Source organism: Hemicordylus capensis, chromosome 1 (genome assembly GCF_027244095.1).
Source record: "Hemicordylus capensis ecotype Gifberg chromosome 1, rHemCap1.1.pri, whole genome shotgun sequence".
Taxonomy (NCBI): Eukaryota; Metazoa; Chordata; class Lepidosauria; order Squamata; family Cordylidae; genus Hemicordylus; species Hemicordylus capensis.
The window spans coordinates 76,363,048-76,375,252 of NC_069657.1; the positions used below are offsets into that span (position 1 = coordinate 76,363,048).

At 41.7% G+C, this 12,205-nt stretch overlaps 1 protein-coding gene across 21 annotated transcripts in view; it reads right to left on the reverse strand.

The window, feature by feature from the left end:
• The window catches only part of RGS6 (regulator of G protein signaling 6), a 390,873-nt gene that overhangs the window by 65,097 nt on the left and 313,571 nt on the right, over positions 1-12,205 (reverse strand). The gene's annotated exons all lie outside the window — the stretch shown is intronic.

Below are 12,205 nucleotides of genomic sequence, written 5' to 3' on the forward strand. Positions count from 1 at the left end.
CCATTGATAGTAAATCAACTGGCATTCTGTACAGGTAATGTTCAATAATATTACATGTCAGAAAAGGACACAAACGCACAAACATTTAATAAGTTCTGATACAACCTCCATTTGATAGGCTTTAGCCACTAATAATAGTGGCTAACATGATGCACAGTGCAATGCTGATGTTGACCATCGGCTGGTGCTGCTGCCCATGTGACAGGCCTTGGCAGTGTTGCACAAGTGAGATGTTGTACAGCTACTTCAGATTGCATGTCTGCAGTTGCACAGTGCTACTTACATTGTTTCTGGTGGCCAACGCTGACATTGTGCATCAGTTGGCCAATAATAATACTTAGCATTTGTACAGCTCTTGTTATCCTTACAGCAATCACCCCTGCTAACTTGGCAAAGAGGCACCTTTGAACGTGGTAATTCTCTTTATTTAGCAGGGGGAGAGTAACTGGCCCTATCCCTCCCCAGCACAGTACCTCCAGTGACTGTTGCTGGTGTTTATCTTATGTTTCTTTTTAGATTGTGAGCCCTTTGGGGACAGAGTTCCATCTTATTTATTTATTATATCTCTGTGTAAACCTCCCTGAGCCATTTTTGGAAGGGCAGTATAGAAATCGAATTAATAATAATAATAATAATAATAATAATAATAATAATAATAATACACCAGATATAACTGTAGTCAAGAAGAAAGAAAAACAAGTCAAAATAATCGACATAGCAATACCAGGGGATAGCAGAATAGAAGAAAAAGAAATAGAAAAAATCACCAAATACAAAGATCTATAAATTGAAATTGAAAGGCTTTGGCAGAAAAAGACCAAAATAATCCCAGTGGTAATTGGCGCCCTGGGTGCAGTTCCAAAAGACCTTGAAGAGCACCTCAACACCATAGGGGCCACAGAAATCACCATCAGCCAATTACAAAAAGCAGCTTTACTGGGAACAGCCTATATTCTGCGACAATATCTATAACAACAGCAACAACATTGACAATAAAATTCTGGCATCCCAGGTCCTTGGGAAGGACTCGATGTCTGGATAAAACAAACCAGTCAATAACACCTGTCTGACTGTGTAAAATAATAATATAAATAAATAATTCTGGAAGATGAATGAGTACTATTGACCCCCTTTTGCAGATGGATGTCTGAGACTAAGAGGAAGTGGCTTGTCTAAGACCGCCCAGGGATTTCCTGACAATTCAGGATCCCTGGACTCACAGCTCAGTCTCTAAGCCATTATGCTGCAGGAAAATAGTAGAGCCTTGAAGCATCCCCCCACCCCACCCCAATGACTCTAAAAAGTACATTTGATCTCCTCTCTCTTTTTTTGTATCACGTATGAATGTAGGTGGGAATTTGGAACAGAAACTGAACACACATTGCAGCCGACGTAGACTTTAGATTTCTAGTTTAAGCTGGTTGAAAATAATGGGAATGTAAGCCTCATGTGGGCAAACACTTTTACTCAAGATAGATCCTTTAAGTCTGCATATCTGGCTACTAATTAAAAATGCATTTTTCTCTTTCAGTTGGACCTGCAGAGTCACAGATGCAGGAGAATGAAAAGGATTCCATCTTGTCTTCCACTAACAAAGTTGGTTTGACCACAAGCCATTGTTATGCCTATCATTTAAAAAAGCAGAATGGGCAATATACTTGATGGTGTTTCATTTTTACTCTGGAGTTAATGACATCAATGTCATTTTGCAGGGTCAATCACTTATTTATTAGGTAAATAATTAAATTATATTACAATGAGTCCAGAGAAAATTAAAAGGAAGAGTCTTCATTCAACAGAAAGGAACAGAAAGGAACAGGATGCAACTGGAAAACACATTTACTAACCTAACCAACTGACTGGGGATAGATTCTTATAAGCACCTAAAATGCACACTTTGTTGGGTTTTTGTTACATGTGTAAAAGTAGCTTCAATTCTACAATACATCAATATGCTCATCTGAGTGAATCAATATATGTTGCTAGAAGCTGATAACACACCAGAGAAAACACAAGTGCGACCTGTTCTTTAATATTATCAGCAGTCAGTACCACATATTGATAGAACTGGATGTGTGAACATCAGTGCATGGTGGACATGGATATTGTTGCCCACACATGCATCATGGAACTATGCCTAGTAGGTGCAACCTAAGCTTAGCTCTTCATTAAAAAACATCATTCCCTACTGCTAAGAAAATGTTTTGCTAAGTTTGCACATGACACCCAGTGGGCAGTCACCCTAACTACAGTTTTCATCCCACTGGGGCAAATCTAGACAGAGAGTGCTCAATGCAGCAGAGCCATTTTGTTAGTTCTGCGTAGGTGGTACACTAGGGACTGGCCCACATATGCCCTGCTTTCTCATCACTCGATTACTCAACGCTTGATGATTAGCAGTTGAATCTGTGAACCAGGTTCACATAAACAACATTCTGTGTGAAGTGTTATGAAAATTCTGTCTGTGGTGTTTGATCTGTGATGAATCTTTCACATATGCAAGTCAACACACATATGTGTGAAACAGCCCTGGGGTGATGGACAATATTCAGAGGCTTCTACGCTGCATGTATGTGGGTGGTGGAGCTTTCAAGAGAAGTTTGGAAAAAGCAGTGTGTCTAAGAACTATGCTACTTAATCAGTTGTCACCCTCCACCCTTATTTTCTAATAAGAATAAGATGTATTTATTCATTTTTGCTTTAACCAAAACTGAGTCATGAACTGAGTCATGTTGCTAAAACTGGAAAAAATATATTTTCCACTCAACTATTTATGTCATTTCCAGGAATCTAGAACACCTGGAATTCTAGCAAGAACAATTTGAGCATGCAAAGTTTTCTCTTTAACTGTAAACTTTTAAAAACATGTCTATACACTGCTATTTCCTGCTCTTAACCATCTCTCAGCCCAAAGATAGGTATTTAAGCCATCTGTGACAAGCTCTGGTGGGCTGTTCCACAGTTGCCTTTCAAAACCTCCTGTAGTTTGATTGACTGTCCATGCTGGTTCTCCTCCTCCATAGCCATGGCAACCAAAAAGAAAGAGTAAGGAGGATAAGCCATTTAAGATATGGAACACTGCAATGATCAACTGTAGTGCAGCTCATTCTTGGGATCCAGTTTATACAGACACACTATCAGTGCTTAAAAATCCTTAAAGAAAGCAACTTAATCTGTACCATTATACGACCTCCTCAGAAGACTAACATGTAGGACAGCCAATGTACGATGTGATCAATAAATCTGTATTAAAAATGAGGGTCTTATAATGAACCTTGATCCTTCAGAACCATTCTCTAAGGCTCTGTCTGCAGAGTAAGCAGGACAAAGGGTGAAAATCGTGACCATTCAGGACACCGTAAGCTATGGAAAGTCCTTAGCAAATAGTACAAAGCTACTAGTACAACGGCTGTGCTATTCTGTAGAGGCAGAACAGCCTGAGGAAAAGGACACATAGCCAGAGGAAAACATTCATCACGGCATTCTCATTCCAGACAGCACACGGTTGTGACAGGGGCAGGCAGGACATAATGTAAAGCTAAGACAACAGGCATCGCTGTGACTAAGGATTACAGCAAGAGAGACAAAGAGGACACAGACCTGAAATAAACAACCATAAGGATAACATTTAAAAATAAATATCATATTGAGTTCCTTGAAAAAAGAAAAGACAGGACATACATTCTAAAACGAGCAGCAGAAAATAGTAGTAACTATCCTTGTTATCAACCATGATCTCTATGCAAGAAGATCTGGGCTAAAAGAGAAAGCCACTATACTTCATCTCTCTGCTTCATCTTTTGCTTTTGCTTTGCCTCTCAGGAGGAATCTACCTACTAAGGATTTATTTACTGCTTAAAATTTAATACAAAGTAAGTGAGAGATGCACTTAGTCCTCTTGGTATTCAAATTTTGTAGCCCACACAAAGACAATCAAGTCTCAGAAGTTAGTGAAGCCAGTTGTCAGAATATTATTCAAAGAGAATCAGAATGTGGCAGAAATGTGTTCCATAAGAGCACCTGCTTATATATAGCACCACTGATAACTATGCAGTACTATTTATACCACTTTGAGAGAGGAAAGGAAGGATATTCTCCATTTCTTCCTAGTGATTTTGTAGCTGTTTCTAAAAACACATCCATCAACCCCAACCCCCAACATTTATACCAAAACAGCTGAGCTGAGTAACAAAGCATGCTGTTACTCAGGCTGACATCCTGAGTAACAAAGCATGCACGCTTTGGGCTCCTGTTGCAGCACTAACCCCTGTGTGACTTCTCAGGTCCTTTAGCACATGATTGTTGTGAAAGAGGGCTAGGAGTTGGGAATGCTCCCCATGCTCTGAAAGAACAGAAACACATTGCTAAGGGTCAGCGATGTGTTTCTGATCTCACAGAGCAGTTCTGGAGCACGGGCAGTGCCTAGAACTCCTCACCCTCTTCTGCAGCAGCACACGTGCTCGAGGACCCAGATGTAGAACAGGGGCTAGGCTGTGTGCCCACAGGCCCTACTTCTTAAGCCAGATGTGCAGTAGCGAACATGAATGGTCTCCCTTCCTAAGCAGGGTCCACCTTGGGTTGCATTTGGATGGGTGACTACATGTGAGCACTCTCTACTGTAACTACTACTACTATTACTTATTTATATACCACTTTTCAACAAAAGTTCCCAAAGCAGGGGAGGGAGGAAGAGAAACAAACAAACAAACAAACAAACAAACAAACAAAGGATTCCTGTCCCCAAAGGGCTGACAATTTAAAGAAACATAAAATAGACAACAGCCACAGCCACTGGATAGATGCTGTGCTGGAGACTGGATAGGGCCAGTTGCTCTCCCCCTGCTAATTAAGAAGAATCACTACTTTAACAGGTGCCTCTTTGCTCAGTTAGCAGAGTAACTGAGTATTTAAGGTCCCCTATTACCTTGTAAGAATAGATTGTCCTAATTGTTTCTTGTTTATTTTGCTGTTATGCTGGCCGTAGACCGAAATAAAGACTTGACTTGACTCGAGTATTTAAGAGGTGACTGGGAATATAAGATATTCCCCTTAAGCAATGGGGACCTGTGGCTCAGTGTTGGAGCATCTTCTTGCATGCAGGAAGTCTCAGGGACTCCTGCCTTCGACCTTGGAGAGCTGCTGCCATGCAGTGTAGACTGTACTGAGCTAGACGGACTAATGGTCTGACTCAGTATAAGGCAGCTTCCTGTGTCAGGAAGTGCTCTTTGGATGAAAAATGATAGCAAAAGCTTTGTACATTAGTGCTGATTCACAGTCTATAGGCTATAATGAAGACTGAGCAATTCCCATATATATGCGCTCCTAAAGACATGTGAACGTGCAACACAGATGACTTGGTTTGCTATGTTTATAGCTTGCAGTACTCTGCCCCCATGAATGGATGAGTTTTATCTATCTATCTATCTATCTATCTATCTATCTATCTATCTATCTATCATATTTTTACACCACCCAAAACTTATGTCTCTGGGTGGATTACAACAAGATTAAAAATAAAACATTAATTAAAAACAAAAAACAAAAAATTTAAAAGCAAGAAATTTAAAACACAATTTAAAATTTTAAAACAATATTCTAAAAACAACATTAAAACAATCAAAACAATATCACTTAAAAGTCTGGGTGAAGAAATGCATCTTTAGAGACTTTTAAAAAGGTATCAGAGATGGGGAGGCTCTTATTTCACTAGGGAGCGCATTCCAAAGCCTCGGGGCAGCAACGGAGAAGGCCCGTCCCTGAGTAGCCACCAGACGAGCTGGTGGCAAATGCAGACGGACCTCTCCTGATGATCTCAATGGGCAGTGGGGTTCATAACGAAGAAGACATTCTCTTAAAAACCCAGGGCCCAAGCTGTTTAGGGCTTTATAGGTTATGACCAATACCTTGTATTTTGCCCGGAACCATATTGGCAACCAGTGTAACTCCTTCAATACGAGAGTAATATGGTCTCTCCTGGCTGACCCAGAGACCAGCCTGGCTGCCGCATTCTGGACCAACTGTAGTTTCTGGACTACGTACAAGGGCAGCCCCACATAGAGCGCATTGCAGTAATCCAGTCTGGAGGTTACCAGCAGATGGACCACTGTTTTGAGGTTGTCTAACTCAAGAAACAGACGTAGCTGGCATATCAGCCAAAGCTGACAGAAGGCACTTCTGGCCGCTGTCTCAACCTGGGACACCAAGGAGAGACTCGGATCCAGAAGCACCCCTAGACTGCGGACCTGTTCCTTCTGGGGAAGTGTGACCCCATCCAGAACAGGCAGATCAAAATTGTCTCTCGAGTTCCAACCCCGCACAATGAGTACCTTAGGAATTAAATCACGGGTATCCCATAGCCACAGAAAGGGCAGGACCCCAAACTTAAGTATATTGAAATCAGATTGATTTCAGTGGGACAGTTAAGCATGCGCTTAGTTCTTTCTATAAATAAATGGGAAATAGAAGTGCTTATTGACAGTTTCATGCCCTGCCCATATTTCACAGGCAACCTGGCACAAGAATAATCCACCATGACTGGAAAAAATGTAACATAACAACTGAGCCTTATACACAATCCAAGCCACTCCGAGTTTGTCCTCTCAAATAATAGGAAATCTTTTTAAAATTGCATGTTCTGTGACCGGGGTTAGTAACATTTTAAAAGAGCCCCATGAAATGTATGCATTTGTGTATTATTATGTGTATCCTAACGCTTCATCTGAAGAATGCAGAACAGCTTGCATGTGGTTCCAAGACAGCCTACTGTCCAAGGAAGTTTATAGAGCTGATTAAGCTTTGGATCCTAACTGTTGAGGATAAGGATAGTTATCTATCCTTATAGCTGTTGAGGAGAGTTTGATCCTGCTGAGTTTAAGGGCATTTTAATGTCACTACAAAAACAACTTTTTTGGAGCATGAAATATGTAATGTAACTGTTACTAATATGGCATGAAAACAGAGAGAGAAAGCTTTAAATCAAATGCTTCTTTAGTCAATTTACATATGCAAAAATGGTCTTACAGTCTTTTGTGTATCTGCACATAGATGGAAGCACTATTCAGAGCATGACCTGAGTACAATGGAAGATGAAGCCTGAATCCAGAAGGGAAAAAACATTGAGATCCCAGACTACTAACTGCTCATAGTCAGTTCGCTAGCCAGATCCTGCTGACATGATGTGGTTCAGGTCCTATCGTTTGAAGGGTAAAATCCAAACATGCTCTGCATTCCCATGTCATTAGTAAGGGGGAGAAGAGGTATTACAAAGTGATTTTGAGTAAGGCTTCTCCTATGTAATTTTTAATTCCACATTTTCCAGTATAACTGGTGAACAACGATGGATGACAACAGTTCTGCTAACCATTCATTCAATAAGCCAATGAGATACAGCATTCTTCTCTGCACCGAGGAAGAAAGCCTGAGATGTCCTCAGAAATTTTCACTTGAATTTAGTAGAAACCGAAATGTAGCAGTGCCTGTAGAGCATCTGCACCCTCTAGTGGCTAAGAGGCTACAGACACTAACATTACTCTCAAAGTAATCTCAGTTCCTTGAAAAACTTCTGTCCGATCTTTTTTCTATTATAGTGTAAAGACTGTCAAACCAAATACCATAGAGCCATCCTCAAGTTTGCCCCAATGCCCACACTATCATCACAGAGACAGCATGTTGATACAATGTGCTCTCACTTTTAGCACTCACTGCGGATCACCAACATTTCTATGCCCAGCTGAGGCTTCTTGGCCAATGAGAAGTGGCAAGGTGATGCCGTCTTGCCTGCAGGCCTCTGGAGGTTTCCCCAGCAACCTAATCTCCAGTTTTTAGTCTACCATGCTGTAAAACACGGTGAATATGTACAAGTCTGCCTTCCCTTCCCTTTTCGTATTTTGATGCAGGAGAGGAAGTTGCAGCTAAATTTTGGTGTTATGAATCAAGTAACAGTGTTATCGATGGCATGTCCTGGAGCGGAGAGGCATTTGGAGGGACTGGTATTGTGAGTGGTGAAGAGAATGAAAAGTCGAGGAATGCTTAGCATCTGTATGGTGTTTTCTGCGTATGCAAGGCATTTCACATGTATTTATGTAATCTTACAACCACCCTGAAAAGTATTATAATCACTGGAGAGGAGATCTGGCCTTGTGGTAGCAAGCATGACTTGTCCCATTAGCTAAGCAGGGTCTGCCCTGGTTGCATATAAATGGGAGACTAGAAGTGTGAGCACTGTAAGATATTCCCCTCAGAGGATGGAGCCGCTCTGGGAAGAGCAGAGGGTTTCAAGTTCCCTCCCTGGCTTCTCCAAGACATGGCTGAGAGAGATTCCTGCCTGCAACCTTGGAGAAGCCGTTACCAGTCTGTGAAGACAATACAGAGCTAGATAGACCAGTGGTCTGACTCAGTATATGGCAACTTCTTATGTTCGTTCCCATATTGCAGCTGAGGAATTGCGACTGAGAGTGAGTGAGTTACCCAAGGCCACCTAATGAGTTCATGGCAGAGGTGAGATTCCTTCTGGGGGAAGTTGATTCACAGCTCAGTCTCTAAGCCTCTAGGCTAGGAGAGAGACAGTTGAGGTTCTAAAGCAGTGCTCTCCATTGCAAGGTCCAGGAGCCAGTGACAGCTCCCATCAACACTAAGTGAGGCTCCCTGAAGGATGGCTTATTAGACATGTGCAAAGCTTTGGCCAAGGTCAAATCTGATGCACTGCCTGCCCCTCCAACCCCCCCCCCAAAAAAAATCTGTGTGTGCAGAGGCAACTCTTCCCATCACCATGCAGTGCTGTGCTGCACGGGCTCTTTAAGTGAAACAGAGGCTTGTCAAGCCCCAGTGACATCTGGAGCACTGTGTAGTCCTTTTCAGTGCTTCCCCTAGAGCCCAATGGCTGGGGTTCGATAGCCTTGATTTCTCTTAAGGCCTGCACACTCCCCACCCTGGTGCTGGGGAAAGTGAAGCACTGTACAGAAGTCAGCAACGTGGGAAATGGCTCTCAGACTGAAAGTTTATTTTGTTTTGTTTGCCAAAGTGGGTCTCACTTGCAAAATAGTGAAGATCACTGTTCCAGAGAGTAGAGACAGAGCAGGAGCAGCAGGACTAGCATACTTAATGTTGCTGCAACACCAAGATGCCAGCATTGCCCTCAACTAATTCTGTAGCTGTGGTGGTATGATCCAAGGGCAATTATGTAAACAAATTATTTGTACAGAATTGTGATGTTCTGGAAAACAGAGTATTTATCCATTAGGATAAACAAAACAAACAAAGAAAACCTCTTAGTTTGACGATTCTAGTGAATCCCCAGAAATGTCCTGTAGCATTGGTGTGAATCCTTTTTTTCTAGTACTGGTCCTTAAAGTCTCCCGTTCCCAAACACTCCTTTCCTCGGCATTCACATATGCTTTATTGCAGCACTGAGGAATGAAGTGAGGAATATCGCTGTGAAAATATCATTAAGTGAGGGATTTCTCACTTATAAAGTGAAAAAGATAATTCTAATGGTTACATCCGACAGAGTCCTCTGGTTGGCTTTATTATACACAGTCTCTGACGGAGTTTTGTTGATACTCAAGACAGCTGGAGACAGCTGGTGAGCTTCCCCCTCAAGGCTGGCTTTAGGCATTTTGTTGCCATAGGCAAAATACTGAAATAGCTTCTCCCTCCCACTAGACTTGGAAGCGCCTAAACTTCGCAGCCTCTCCTTCCACAGTCTGCCTGGTCCTAGAGGCTGCTGACTTTTAATGAGATCTTCCTTCAGCCACCACAACCGCACTCCCACAGCTACCCTCCACTGGACTCCCTCTTTACTCTTCGCTACTTTCAATGCATCCTAGGCCTCTGTGTCTGGTCCTAGGCTCAGTGGACTGCACAGCTACATTCTCAAAGTGCTACCGAGTTCACCTGCCTACCGAAATCCCCTGCTGGAGCATCTCTGAGTCCCTAAAACATCAGCCTCTCCTTGCTTTCTCTACCCTTTTATTTTCCAGTGGACCAAGAGGGCACATGTGTTACAGGTAATTATCTACTATTGCCTAGTGCAGCAGTTCTCAAACTGGTCTTCAGCTGCAGCTGCAAGTTCACAGATCAGGCATGGTGTCTGCAGCTGCCACCACCACAGCACAGTCACATTCCTTATAAGTAAATAAAGCAAAACAATGCCTCAGTGGTCGTATCAACAGTCCCAGGTGGCTGCATTTGAGGAAACAGAGCTTAGTGGCAAGGTCAGCCCTGCTCCCTGTGGAAATCAAGAAACACATGGAATGATACTAGTTAAAATCTAACCTTTTCTACGGAAGAGGGAATTCAAGGACAGATGCATGGAATGCATTATCAAAGGCCTGCTAGCAAGCAATACTACTCCTTTTGCACTAGATGGGGTTTGTCAGACTCACACAGAAATGGCATCTGTCCCTTTAAAAGTTCTGAGACACCAAGGAAAGATGCAACCACTGCACCTCCTGCACAGCTGCTTCACTCACCATTGTACACCATCTGTACTGTACACTGACTGGCGTTGGGTCCCCAGAACTGCAGGCAGGGGTCTTTTCCAGCCCTAGCTGAAGATGCCAAGAATCTATGGAGCTGTCTCATGTATTATGTGTTTCTATTATGGCTGGTCAGAGACCGTAACAAAGGCTTGACTGAAGAACTGGAATTGAAAAATTTCTGTATGCAAAGCACGTGTGACCTCTTCCCAAGATACAGCCTCTTTCACCCCTCCAGCAGCAGTTCCAACTAGGGGTAGGCTTAACTGATCTGTGATTGAACCAGTCCACGCACACCCTTAGTTCTAACAAGATTACAAACAGCAGCTAGAGAGCAGGCTGGAACTGTCCAAGAGCCACCAATGACCCTTCTTCCTGAAGGCATGATCATCCCTTTGCTCTTCACCTGCCGTATTCAGGGATTCTTATTGCATACACAAAGCTTGATGGTGGTCGAACCATTCTCTGGGATGATTTACAAAGTTATGAACCAGCCCTTAGAAGCTCGTTCTCAGTACCTCTTCCATTTTTCATTTTTGTGCTACCAACAACCAGTGGTCATTGTGCTTATCTAGTCTGGAAAACAGATCTTTGAATAGGTCCAACCCACCCACCCCTGCCACAGGTCACAGTGGGATCGTATGTGATACAGGTCACAGTGGAATCATACGAGACAGAGGGAAAACTACCTGCCATGCTTGACTATACGGAAATAAATTTACATAAAGTCGGTTCTCACACAGTGGGTGAGTTTCTACAAGGCTACTTGTATACTTTCTTATATAAAATGAGAGTAATAGTTCTTAGGATGCTTTGGAGATGGAAACAAATAAACCTAGAAGCTAATTTAAATATATCAGGTTTCAGTGACTCCAACTGCAGTTTCTTTATGCAAATATATATTCGGCTGTGAAACTGATTTTGGTTAAAAATGCTACATTACATTCAGAGGTGTGAAACATTCACCATCACCTGCTAAAAAGCCAACAGATGGGCGGGCTGACCAAAAGCTTTGCGATATTAATCAGTCTTTCATAACCATTAGATGGATTTTATGAGAAATCATCAGATAAGAAAATGTAACACATTTGTGACTTGTACTCTTCCTTCTAGATTGCTGTCATATTTTTTTAATCTTATTTGGAAATCATGACAATGAGACACGCACTTCTTAAAAATTAGAAAACTGAAGTAGCTTTAGAACTTAATCCACTGTTGGTGGTGTGGCTGCTCTGAAATGAACAGAAGTTACAGTTATTGATGGATTGCTTCTGCAATGCCCTAAATTTTTCCAGCTTTGAAAAAAAACTCTGAGAAAAATGTATTTTCTTAATCAGGCAGTCTGATCCTTAAAAAAAAAGTCCATCACAGTCATATGAGTAGGATGATGTTCATATGCAGGACATGTACCTCCTCTTGATGCAATGAATAGCAATTAAGAAGATCACATTTGTGCAGGTGTGGTGGTATTATTATTATTATTATTATTATTATTATTATTATTATTATTATTATTATTTCTATACTTCCTGATATATGCATATTTAGGCAATGTACAGAGTTGAAACAAATGTAAAACAAAATTAAAACAGTTAAAATTCACAAGACAGATAAAAAATCTCATGAGATAAAAACACAATAAATAGTTTAAAATTAATTTCAGTTCAAAGCCTGAGGAAACAAGTGCGTCTTGAGGGTCTTCCTAAAATCTCCTAAAAAGGAGATGCTCC